Source organism: Rhinolophus sinicus, linkage group LG06 (assembly GCF_036562045.2).
Source record: "Rhinolophus sinicus isolate RSC01 linkage group LG06, ASM3656204v1, whole genome shotgun sequence".
NCBI classification, from domain to species: Eukaryota; Metazoa; Chordata; class Mammalia; order Chiroptera; family Rhinolophidae; genus Rhinolophus; species Rhinolophus sinicus.
The window spans coordinates 56,586,172-56,600,602 of record NC_133756.1 but is presented as its reverse complement, the minus strand read 5'-3'; positions in this window follow the sequence as shown (position 1 = coordinate 56,600,602).

Sequence of the window (14,431 nt, the reverse complement as noted above, 5' to 3'; positions counted from 1 at the left end):
AAAATCTATTACAAGTCCTACTGGAATAAGGTACCACTTACAGAAATTTACGTGAGCATCTGTTACTGACAACACAGATGTGACAGTGTTCCTTACTCTCTACGTATATTCAGAAATTGATTTTGTGTTTCAACAATGTGTGATGAATCTAAAAAGCTTAGCTACAGTTTGTCTCCCCAAATAGATGTACTATTGATAATGGAATCAGAGGATCTTAGGTTTGAAGTAGCATCACATGGCACAGTGGTCAAGTGCAGCACTGTCGTGTCAACACCTGGACTGTAGTCTCAGCTCTTCAACCTGACAAGTTTGTGACATTTGGCAATGTCATTAAGGACTGCTAAAAATTCCCTAACATTAAGCAATTCTAAAATGTAGGCAATAACATTTTCTAAGTCAAACAATTTTTGATTAAATGAGATTGATGTACTTCAAGTATCTAGAACATGGTACTCACCAATCTCAGCTATTACTTTTGGAATGAAGTTCATAAATCAATCAACTTCATTTCCTCTCAGCGAAGGCATTCCATCTGAAATCTTCGCAACAGTAATCCAAACTCTGGTAAAATACTTGCAGTATTAACAGACTTGCTAACATTGTCTCTTCTATTACTTGACAACATTAAATATAGAAAACCTATCTGCTTCCTCACAGCCACCTTGACTTTATCTTAGTCCTGAATTGTGGGGAAATCTGATAAATCCAATGGCAGCCCATTAAATATTATGAGCATTTATCCTATACCCTACTTAAAATGATCCTTCATGCTACCCTTACCTTCTTCCTGGTATATACAATTAATAAAATTGTTAGTGAGGTTAATCACAACCAACTTTTCAGGTTAAACTGAAAAGCATTTGGAAAAATTTTATATTTACCCACAAATTTCATTTCCATTGAGTTGACGGTACTGGAAAACTGGCTTCGTAATAATAGCATCATGGCCATGATAAGTACTTTCTCACCTTTTGTTCCCAACATCATTGCTTTTTTTCAAAAAATGAGAAATTATTAATATTTCAATTACATCATCCTGTGATTCCCTCAAACTATCATTGCATGCATTTGTTGGCAGTCATACAATTATAAAGATGTGTTGTCTGGATATTTAGCATCTCCAAATTTTACAACAATTATAAGTTGTGTGTTTTCTATTTTGCTTGTTATTGATAATTCTAATTAAGACTCTTTCCATGTCCATTTTTTAATCTGGCAGGAGTTTTTATATAACAATTTATTTAACCATAAACACATTTTCTCACAACACATTTCCCTCAGTATATTGATGGAAATAACATCCATTTATGAAGGTAAAGGAAAATGCTTTCTAAATTATAAATTGAAAAGTATATATAAATGTTTCATCTTTGCCATTATATTATTCTAATTTTCACTTATTTTTATATTTGCTGCTTTTACCAACATCAAATGATGTACTTATTTAATGTTAATTTTACTGCTTTTCCTGTCCCACTTTAAATTTTTCTTAAGCTATAAATCTTTTACAATCCTTATGGAAAACCCTATGAGACATTTCTCTTTATGATGAATCTTCTCAAAGATAGTCAACCATCTAAGCTTTTATGCAGTGCATCCCTAAAGACAGTCTTTTAGATCCACGGCGTTTAACACATTTTTCTCCAATACACCATAATCTCTAATTTTCTTTGTTCATACAAATTTGAAATCTAGTCTTTGTAGTGCAGAGCCTCACAGATTCATTTCTTATTGTACTGATTTAAGTAGCGCCTCATTACCAATGCCAACTTGATTTTTCTTTTCTTGAAAAAATAATAAGTACCTTTTATAAAAATACCAGAGCTATTTATATTATGTGAAAGTTCTTTTTATTCTACTTGCTAATAATGTATTGCTGCATTTTTCCCTTATACACTGCTGTAGCTTGCAATTTACACCAACCATCACATGTGAAATGTTGCATTGTTGCAATTTTGCAGGGATTTTTAATAATATGTAAAATATTGAGCTTTCATGTTTAAGTGGTATACAGTAAGTTCCTAATTATTTTCACTAATGGAAAAGAACAAAGCTGAAGATAATACTAAATACCAGATAAATCCCAACACCTAAATGATGCATAAGAGTATCTGGAATTCTGAAAAATGCATAACAAGAAATAATCGAGTCATGCATTGATATTACTGGGACCAGAATTTGAAACTGCACACTTTCTTTTATCTTGCTCACCTAAATTTCTCTATCTCTCAATGCTGGAAATAGATCATCCATCTCTCAGACTAATAAAAAAAATCTCTTAAAAAGAAATAACTGCTCTCACAATTTTCTACAGAACAAGATAAAGTAATCTGGGAGTGAAGGAGATAATTACCTCAGCAAAAGAAATAAAAAGTCAAGTATTGGATAACTGTCCCAATGTGTAGCAAAAGAGACTGGTGACAACCTACTTGTTTGATTATATAGAAATAAACTGTAATCTTCGTTGTCATATATTAAGCATTCAGTCTGTACTAGAAATCTTGCCTCTATTATATCACTTAATTTAATACCCATGGTAACTCTCTATGTATGTTATAATACTAAGTTTACTCTGAGAAAATAATGTTTAGAGAGGGTAAATTATTTGTCCAAGTATGCACAAATAGTACTGCTACTATCTGTGTAAGTTGCTGAATGAAGAATTGAAACTAAATTGAATTTAGACCAAGTTCATGGATTACGGCTGTGGATTTCCACAGTAAGCTCTCCTACCCCTCCACTATTGGAAATGTGGTCAAATCACCTTGATAACCAGGACTCATCTCTTTTCTCTGCAGGGGCATTTCTCTCTCTCTCTCTCTTTTTTTTTTTTTTTTTTTAACTCTGATGCTGGTAGCACGAAACAATGTCTACTGCTCTGTGCCATTCTCTAAAACACCTTTGAGAGATCCTCAGGGTTTTCAGTTGAATGCAAATGTTTAAAGATTTACTCTTTGTAGTCTAAGAATGAGAACAGGCATTTTATGCTCTGTGAAGAAGTCAGATTTATGACATATGCTGCTGTCCTGGGACCTGCTATCTTTGCTATCAGGAGGGGCACCAATCGGCTGCTGTCATCAGTCATGCATTGTGTATGCTCAGCGCACCCTTCTTACTGTTAGGTCTGGCCATATTTCCCACAGTCTGAAATTTATTCACATCAGCCTGTACCCTAGCAGCAGCTAGTTTGTCTCTTTGATATGTTATTGGCTTCTAGAAGCCTGACAGTTTTCCCTGTGTAGTTTTAATACATACTGATGAGTTTCCTGAACTACGGACTACCTACTCTCAAATACCCTTACAGTGCCCCAAAGGCATTTCCCCCTATTCATGAGTTCCCAATATGGAGTCTTTGGGCCACCAGAGATTCTTCAAGGTACCAAAAGGATTTGGGGGGCATTTTTCAAAATTCAAGGGAAATGGTACTTTAGAAAAGAGGAAGCTGTAGAGGCTCCACACAGCACTGAATTTCTTCGATTGTACTAAGATTATGTTAACTCATTCTCATAACCTGATTAAGTAATGCTTATTGGAATCTCTGGTCAACAGTTGGGAATAGCATTGACTTTTAATTAAAAACGAATCCACCATTACTTCATAAAAGTAGTTTTTACTGATAAAATCCTAACGCTTAGATTCAAGAAGGACAAAGTAATCCGGTGGCTCTTTGGAGATGACAAGGCTAAGAACTACTATTTTAACAATAATGATAACTATTATTACCAGTATATTATAATAATGTAACACATTATGACCTCTTAAATAATTTCCAGTGACCATGTTATTTTCCTTCCATGTTAAAATTTCCTACTAACATGTTAAAATTTCCAATTATTCTTCCATTAGTTCAGTATTGAAATTGACTTTAAGATTTCCCCAAGTTTGTAATCATTTCCCAAATAACCAAAATATCAGCCTGTCAAATAATTCATAATCTGTAAATAAGTTTATAAATGATAATATTTACATAAAAGAACCCCTCTGTTATAGATGGGCTTCACATTGAGAAGCTAAGAATGAGTTTGTCATGTAAATAATTACTCCCTAATTTATGTGCTTCATAATGAAATTTGCTTTTCCATATTAGATTCTGTGAAATCAGGATCTAGTTGGAAGGAAGAGGGCAAAAACTATCACTAAAGTGATAGAAGAATATTTTACAAACTTTACACTGAAATATAGGAGCCTAGATAACCTTGCTGACTTCCAATGTCCTCCCCCAAGTCAAAGATATTTCACTAAAATTCTGGAACCAAACACTGGGTTTGTGTTGGCTCTGCCTCAAAATTCTACATCCAAATTTTCAGCAATTATATCAGCATAATTTAAAATCATTTAGCATAAGAGATGAGACAGGATTTCTGAAAATGTAGTAATGAAAACCAATTATTCTATACACCCAAAGCAATGCTCTTGAATAAAAAACAGTTCATCAAATTGCACAAGTGTAGGGAATAAATAAAAGCATTGAACTTAAGCAGTGTCTATTCCAAGAAAAGGCTGACCTGGTGTCATAAGGATGGGTGAGTCCCTTCTCTGTGGTTCTTAGAGAAAAGCTTCAAGTAGCTTGGGTACATTCTGATACTTCAGTATGACTAACGCACTAATTCAGTGTACAGCTACCAGAAAGGGGGTTTTTCCACTTGAAGAAATGATTCTGACTGCCTACAAGACAATAAATGGCATGCCTAGAAGCCAGGCAGGCAACATCTACAGCAATGATATTGTTACATGTCTACTCTGACTTACAGTACGGAGAAATCTATACCACATCAGCAAATTTATCTATATCTTTGCAACTGAGTAATAGTATCAACACTATGTACAATCAGAATCCTTGGTATTTTGGGTTATTCAAAATATATATCCTGGCAACACAGTGTATTAGAAGTAACTGGAAGTCAGCAGAATTAGGACTGAGCTTGGTCCTACCCCACACTAGTCAGGTAGCTGTCACCAGTGGCCTCTGCTTTCTTATTTTTTTTAATTTGTTAAATTATGCAATAGGATTTAAGAAGGTGGTCTCCATGGTCTTCACTCTATAATTCTATCATCTCTTTAACAAATATGTATATATGAATATCGGTGGGGGGGAACTAAACCCTGGGTATTAGAGAAGTAATCCTCAAAGAACAATTTCTAAATTAGAGATAGTGCATGAGCCAGTTAACAAAGTTATAATAAACATGAATTCTTATAGTGACCATCGACATCTACAGATTAATTAATAAATTCATCTAATAATTTTAACATAGTTATTAGGAGTTACTCAAGCAAAAGTTTGAAAAGATTTTCTACTGTGTTTTCCTGAAAATAAGGCCTAACTGGAAAATAAAACCTAGCATGATTTTTCAGGATGACATCCCCTGAACATAAGCCCTAATGCACCTTTTGGAGCAAAAATTGTCTTATTTTCGGGGAAACATGGTAATAGAGAAGAAGCAGTTTGATTTGGAAGTTTGGCAGGTCTGTGGTATAGCTATCATAGTTTATAAATGAGATAAATTCAGGCGATCTCTCTGTTTATGCACAAGATATCACATTACATCCCTCCTAATTAACAATAAATAATTAGTGATCCTTCACCATGCCACCCAATACTTCAAGGTCTCACCAGGCTATCACTAGAGATAGGGACACATTAAGTAATAATTCATTATTTGTTCTTTGTTTTACCCATTCATATTGAACCTATTGGATTTGCAAATCTTCAACTCAAAACATTTCTCTGTGGCCTCTGGGATTTTCTGTCCAAATTCACATCTTTCTTAGTTTCAACTTGGTATTTTTTTGTTTTACTCCTTTTTCACAGTTATATGTAACTCCTTAAATTCCTAGATTTTTACACATTTTAGCATGCTGTACTTTGTCTCCTGCTCTTAACCTCTAACATTTTAGGAATGGCACTATAGATTTGGCTTTGACAGCCATTCCTATCAGTCATTCTCTTAATCACTCCCCATGTTCTTTGCCAGGTTGCTTCCATTTATCAACTCTTTTAAGTTTTGATACCAACCTCAAACACAGCTGCAAAGTTGAGCTGTGTTCTCATGAGGTTAAATAGAGAAAAATTGAAAAGTCCAGGAAATGAAACTTACATCAAACCATCCCTGATTGAAAGTAATTCCCTAGAATTGAGTAGAAACAATAATTTAGCTTTATCTCTTGAACATGAAACATGAAACTAAAAAGAAAATTAACTAAAAAGTTAGATCCATGATGGCTCTTTGAACTGATACTTTAGCACCTCAAAGGATATTATAAAACAAACACTCCCAGGTGATTATGAAAATATTCACTGGAACATCTACAGGGTCACTCATTTCCTCCTTTCAGTAAAAGCAGACATGCAACTAAGTCAGTCCTAAAAGACAGTTGGCACAGAGTTCATTTGTCATATATATATATATATATATGATATATATATATTACATAAAATATATACATTATATTATATATATATTAATATAATAGCTGTCAATCATTTTTGATGAGTCTTTCTATATTGCCAAAATCCCATATTTTGAGTTCTGCCTCCTCAAATTAAAATCTAGAATTCAAATATTTTGCCTTTTTTTATGGGGAAGTGGGTGGAAACTCCACCAATCAAAATTCTCTACATGAAACTTTGACTTGGAAGAGAATAATGGGTAGAAATACGCTGGACATTTAGTTTTGCTTACATAGATGGCGAAGAGATATCTACCTTTTGAGAACAGCTATAGTTGCAAGGTTGGATCTGTGATGCTTGGCAGAAGCAATTGCAATAAAGGTAAATTCCTGCCATTTATTTTTATTGGTGGGAGCAGCAATGGTGGCTATTTTTCTTCAGATTTGGGGCATTTTTCAAAGACCCTTAATAATAAATTAGTTTCTTCAGCACCCCTCCTCTATCACCAGTGATTTTGGAAGCTATTGAATGTACTTCAGTTAGAAATGGCTCTGTTTATATTAACCTGAGCACTTCCTGCTGTTTGCAACTAAGAACACTGATCTAAAAACTAAACAACACAAAATCATTTGTATCAGCAAAAAATAATGAAAAAAAATGTTGAAGTGAGGAAGAAATAAAGTGTTTGAACCATCAAGAGCAGTTCTACTAAGTTCATAAAACTATCAGAAAAGAAAATTGCAGGACCTCTTTAAATAGCAGTTTTACATTACTTACTACCACAAATTCACAAGTATTCAAGATGAATGTTCAGCACAAAACAAACAGGAAAAAAAAAAAAAGCCAATAATGGAGGATTAAAAACACTGAACATCTAATAAAAAATTAAAGCTTGGTCACGTTGCTATTAACTCTTATTCATATACATGAGTAAGAGTTAATACGATTGGCCTACAGAAGCCAGTATAGCTAAATTGAATAATGTCCAAATCCATGCCTTTGACAACACATTTCTACATTATTTTTTTTTCTTTTTTCATATAGTGTTCCATTTACTTGCATTAATACATGCTTTCCAATTAAGTAATTTCTTTTTAGTATTATTTACATTTAATGTCTCATAGACAGCTTCAGCTGAGTGATAATGCACCATTCTATTTTCGTACATCACTTGATCAATATCTTTCTCAAAATATGGTTCACAACAGGAAAAAATGCACCTCAGAAAAGATATGAAGCTTGATGAGTACAACAGGACAATTAAATACCTAGATCTATACATTTACATCTAATAGTATGGCCTGAGATTATTTTTGGTCTTAAGCAATAAGAATAAACAATAAGAATAAACTATAATAAGACAATAAGAATAAACTATAGTTAGTTCATGGTCAACAAGAGCTTTAATTCTAAGTATCAACTGTCTCTGATACTTTAAAACTTCTCCCAGAGGGATAAAATGAATTTAAGGGTCAAGGAAGGCTGAGGCAGATAGAATTTGGAATATGTAATACCAGCATTTAAGCTGTATGAAGAAAGAGCTTCCGGAAGCTCAAGAGAGTTTCCTATGAGTCTGTTGCTGAATACTAAGCTGCCCTGGCACACAGCAAACTCTATACAGATACACAAGGGACTGGTGAGCTACAAGCTTAAAGTTCCCAGAGCCACACAGATCCAACATATAGAGTGCCAAAAAAAAAAAAAAAAAAAAAAAAATGTGTACACATTTTAAGAAAGAAAAAAACTGTATTAAAATTGTAGTACTCGATATATATTGATAACAAAAGATGAATACAAGCCATGTTTGACTTCTGCAATTAAAAGAGGTGCTCAAAGTGATTACCATCAGTGTAATTTTAGTACAGTTTATCCTTTCTTAAAATGTGTATCCATTTCTTTTGGCACCCTCTGTTGTTGAGTTTTAACAAGCCAGAGTGGAGAGTTTTCTTTAATATAGAGAACACTCAGTGGAATCAACTCAGAAGTCATGCCTTGGTAATGGGGCTCAACTAGCCCTAGAGTAAAGGTTATTCCAAACTGGCCATAATAAAGATTAAAAACACTGTTGAAAATGATCAAACTGATTCTCAAGTAACTGAGCTGATTTTTAGAACACAGTCCAATGATCTTTAATAGAATACACTGCATTAATTTCCTATGTCTGTGGACAAAGTACTACAAACTAACATGGTGGCTTAAGTAACCAAAATATATTGTCTCACAGTTGTTGAATTTGTAATTCCTAGATCAAGATGTCAGCAGCCTTGATTCCTTCTAAGAGCTGTGAGGGAAGGATCTGTTCCAGGACTCTTTCTTAGGCTTATAGATGGTCATCTTCATGTTCTCAAGATTGTTCCGGTGTCCAAATTTCCCCGTTTTATAAGAACAAGAGTCATACTGAATTATGACCTCATCTTAACTTATGCAGTTATACCTGTGATTACCCTATTTCCAATTAAGTTCACAGTCTTAAGTATTGGGGTTTAGAAATTGAACATACACATTTGGAAGAAGGAACCACAATTCAATTCATAACATACATCATACTTCAGCAATCAAATAAGTAAATGTCTCAATTCCAACATTAAAAAAAAAAAAAATCCCAGGCATAAAGTAAGCAGGAATACCTGATCCAAAAGGAAGACATAGAAGTCAATAGAAACAGGTGCAAAAAATGACAGAGATGATGGAATTTGCAGAAAAGGACTTTGTAAAAGCTATTATAAATATACTTCTGAGTTGAAAAGAAAAAAAAAAAATCACCTTGAAAAAAAATGGAAACTACGACTACCAAATGGAACTTCTACAATTAAAAAACAAATACATTAAATGACAAATTCACTGGATAAGATTAATAGCAGATTAGATATCACAAGAGATCAAAATATATAGGTATACCAATACAAACAATCTAAAATGAATCATAGAAAACTACAATGACCTGTGGGACAAACCAAGCAGTCTAATATATGTATAACTGGAGTTTCAGGATGAGAAGAGAGACAGGATGAAAACATATTTGAAGAATTAAAGGCTGAAAATTTTAAAAATATGATAAAAACTATAAATCAACAAAGCCAAAGCTCAGTAAGTCATAATAAAATCATTCCGAAGCATATCATGATTTTCTGAAAATCAGTGAGAGAGAGAAAAGTTTGAAAGAATCCGGGATGGGGATGGAGGTGGGGAAGAATGGACATTTATACAGAAGATGAAAAATAAAAATATCTACAGACTTTACATCAGCAGATACACAAATCAGAAGGTAGCTGAATGTCATGTTTAAAATGCTAAAAGAAAGGGTAAACAAAACAGATCAACATAGAATTTGATGTTCAGCAAAAATATATTTCAAAAATGAAAGGAAAACAATTTTTTTTTTTAGCAAAATAGAAGTTTAAGAGCTGAGAGAATTACTAGCAGAATACTTGCACAAAAAGTGTTACATAAAGTTCATGAGTCAGAAGAAATATAATATTAGATAGTAGCTTTGATCTACATAAAGAAGTGAAGAATTCCAGAAATGATAAAAATAAAGATAAATATAAAATCCTTTTTTCTTGTTTTAATTTCTCTAAAATAAAATGGACTGTCCAAAACAAAAATAATAACACCTATTAAGGCAATTGATTATACATATGTAAAAGTAAAATGTATGAAAACATAGGACAAAGAAAGGGGGAACTATAATATTGTAAGTTTCTTACATTATATGAGAAGTGGTATTATATTATTTGTAAATAGACTGTGATAAGTTAGAAATATGTATTGTAATGCTACAGCCACAACTAAAAATAGAAACAAAGAGGCATGGCTAATAAGCCAACAATGGCAATAAGAAGGGATATTAAAAAAAATAGTTAAAATAAGAAAAAGCAGGGAAAAAAAGGAATAAAGAACAGAAGGGACAATCAGAAAACAAATAGCAAAGTGGTAGACATAATAGCAACCATATTGAAAATAAAATTAAATATAAATTTTTAAACACTCCAGTACAAAGGCAGAGTACATTAGATTGATTGTCTAAACATTCCAATACAAAAGCAGGGAATGTTAGATTATTTTTTTTTTAAATCCTGTCTACAATAAAACATTTTATATATAAAAACAGAGATAGGTAAAGTAAAATTAGGAGAAAAATTATATTATGCAAACACAGATTATAACAAAGCTGAAGTAATAATATCAATACCAAGAATACTTCAGAACTAGGACTTTAGCAGGAATAAAAAGACATATTTTAGGAATCCTGAGTTAATTCATTAAGAAGACATAATTTTAACAGTGCATGTATTTAACAATAGAGTTTCAAAATAATGAAACAAAAACTGATAGACTGAACTGATGAAATAGACCTATCCAGAATTATAATTGGAGACTTCAACACTCTTCTCTGAGTAACTGATAGAAAACGTAGGCAGAAAATCAGTAAGTAAATAGAGACCCAAATAATACCTTCAACAAAATTTACCTAATAGACATTTATAGAATGATACCCACTACAATAACAATTAAATATGTTTTTCAAGTGCATATGGAATATTTATAAATATTTTCTAAAGTTAAAAATAAAATGAATTATATATTGAACTCCAGAAACTAGAAAAACAACAACAACATGAAAAAGTAGAGTAGAAAAAAATATATACGCTTTATAAAATAATGTTTAGAAAATAATTAGTTTCATAAACTGAAAAATAAGCCTTTGTAATGCCCTCAATTTAAAGGCATTAGCAAAATCAAGAAAGAGAATAAAATCAAATAACAAATGTAATAAAAAATAAATTTAAAATGAGTTAATAAACTAAACAGATAACATGAAAAAATTATGAGACTATTTGCCTCAACTCTATGCACTTCTCTTTGAAAATCTGAATGAATTGGATATGTCTAAGAAAGTTATAAATTAACAATTTATTTTAAAAGAAACACACACAAAAAAAACAAGTATTCTAAAAAGCTTCACGCAAGAATAGCACCAGGCCTACCACGTTTCCCCGAAAATAAGACCTAGCCAGACCATCAGCTCTAATGTGTCTTTTCAAGCGAAAATTAATATAAGACCTGGTCTTATTTTACTATAATATAAGACCAGGTCTATAATATAATATAATATAATATAATATAATATAATATAATATAATATAATATAATATAATATAATACAATATAATACCAGGTCTTATATTAATTTTTGCTCCAAAAGACGCATTAGAGCTGATGGTCCGGCTAGGTCTTATTTTTGGGGAAACAGGGTAGATGAGTGCAAAGCTGATAATTTTCAACTCAAGTATCATGTAAGCTGGTGTTATTTAAACTACTCAATATCAGAGGGGGAAAATGATATTTTTATGGAAAAATCAGCTTGGAAGTATTGACAGGAAAATTCTGAAAATGAAGAATAACAAGGAAGGACAAGCCTGGAAAAATAATGAAGTACTTTTGTAAAGCTACATTATAAAACTGTGTAATTCAAACAGTGTAATACTGGCAGGGAAATAAGTAAAAAGATCAACAAAACAAATAAACAAAAAGAATCCAGACTCAAAGCTACAGGGAATTCAGTATATAATAAAGACGGGATTTCAAATTAGTGAGGAAAATATATTACTTAAATGCATTCTTTGGGAATGACCATCTAGCCATTTAAAAGAAAAATTAGGCTGAACTTTTATATTATATACAAAATCAATTCCAAATGCATCAAACTCTACTTGTTAAAAACAGAAATCATTAAAATTCCACAAGGAATCTTGGGAGATATTTAAAACTAAAAATTTTGAGTAAAAATAATAAAAATGCTGTTTTAAAGAATGTCTTGGAAGACATAAAATAATAAAATGGAAAATTTGTGGGGAAAAACATTGTTAACAAAGTTTAAAAAATGAATTATTTTCTTGGGAAAGGTTTCCTAATTTCCTTAAATTCCAATGCTTTGAACATGAAAAAACAATAAACTGATTGTCATAGAGTATGCATAGATAAGAACATTAGTATATAATTTTATGGAATGCTGTGGCAATTTGCATAATTTAAAATAATGACCTAGCAATTCCAATTTTGAGATTTATCTTTAGAGATAATCTTACAAGTGTCAAAAAATATTTAATTATGGTATTTTAATAAGGAAAAGACAAAAAAATTCCCCAAATAGAGATGAAATAAAGTATGTTACATCTATACACTGGAAGAATATTAGGCAAATAAATTTCCTTGCAGAAAGTTCATAGATAGATAGATAGATAAATAGATACATACATACATACATACATACATACATACATATAGATAGACAGATAGAAGAATAGATAGATGATAGATAGAGATAGAGATATACAGATATATATGTATAGATATATAGCTATATATACATATACCTGGGGTGCCAAAAAAATGTACACACATTTTAAGAGATGTCATCTATACTCAAGCAGTAGTTTGCCATAATCAGAAGTGTCTGGATGCTGATGGCAACCACTTTGAGCACCTCTTGTAATTGCAGAAGTCAAATGTGACTTGTATTCATCTTTTGTTATCTGTATATATTGAATATTACAATTAATACAGTTTTTTCCTTTCTTAAAATGTGTATACATTTTTTTTGGAACCTTCTGTGTGTGTATGTGTGTGTGTGTGTGTGTGTGTGTGTGTGTATCTATACATATATATATGTATACACACACATATGTACACCCTATACATACACACAAAATATACAAACATCATACCATAATTTGGATAACTTTTATGATACAAACAAGCATAAACTTAAATGAATCAAATTACTGTTCTATTCTGAAATACAGATTACTAGATAAACAAGGGAGGAAAACGCATACAAATTTTGTTTCATTACTGCACAGTAATCAAAATATACATTTTATATTTTTATAAACACAGGTCTCACTATCTTGAAGTATAGATTTATTTAAAGGTCAAATGCCTTCTGCTTTTGTAAGCACATATATTCTATGGGCGTATATTTTCATTTTATAAAGATTTTATCATTTAATATCATCATACATGAACTTCAATTATATGTATTTCCTTTAATAAGTTAAATATGTAGAAAGGCTTCTATATTTCTCACATTTCATAAGTGATTCAACTCCAGCAAGTAGCATTTCCTGTTTTAAGAAAAAATAGAGCACATAGTGAACGCATTGCTGTATTTAAAAATTTAGAGGTTTTTATTATGTTTCTTGCAAGCCACTAAGTAGAATTCTTCAGGGCCTTCTCAACAATGAAAAATGGGAAGATTAAAAAGAAGACTGACCACAGAAGTCTATGTCAATCTCACCCCCACGATCACATGAATTTCCATTTCTAAAAAAATAATCTATGCTTACTACATTTGGATTGTATTCATTAAACTAGAATAGAATTGTCCCACTTTGCTAAGAATTTGTTGAAAATGAATTGGCATCTGAATTATAATTACTGTTTCCTTTGAAAACATCTATCATTGATTCTATATAATTCATGTCAATGATAAAATGTTGGGCATTTTCCACCTATGACATATGATACCACCACAAAGATGAAATTTTAAGGATCTTAAACACATTTTGTCAAACTTTGGCCAAACTATTATAAGTGGAACATAATTCTTTCATAAGACACATGTAACTATTTAAAATCTACCTATTAAATTATTTTTTATTTAAAAATTGATAGTATAAAATGATAATTTATAGAAGAAAATGGAAGCCAATATTATCTTCCTAAAAAGTTCGCTTCAGTTACATTTGCCTGCGTTTTGTTTTGATATTATCAAAAGAGTACTTATAGAGTCTCACTTTTTAAAAACGTAAATGCTAAATATTATCCTGAGGTTTTTGAGAATCCATGATTGCCTTCAGAGCACACGAAACAAGGAGAAAACATTAATAATCTTTAACATGAAGGCATCTTTCTATCTACTGTAACAGCTATTTGGGCCAAAAGTAAACCACAGGAATGAATATTACTTTCAGTGGAAGTGATTTCAGGAACTTATTATAGCTCTCTGTCATTTCCTATAATCAGGGAAAGGGCGTT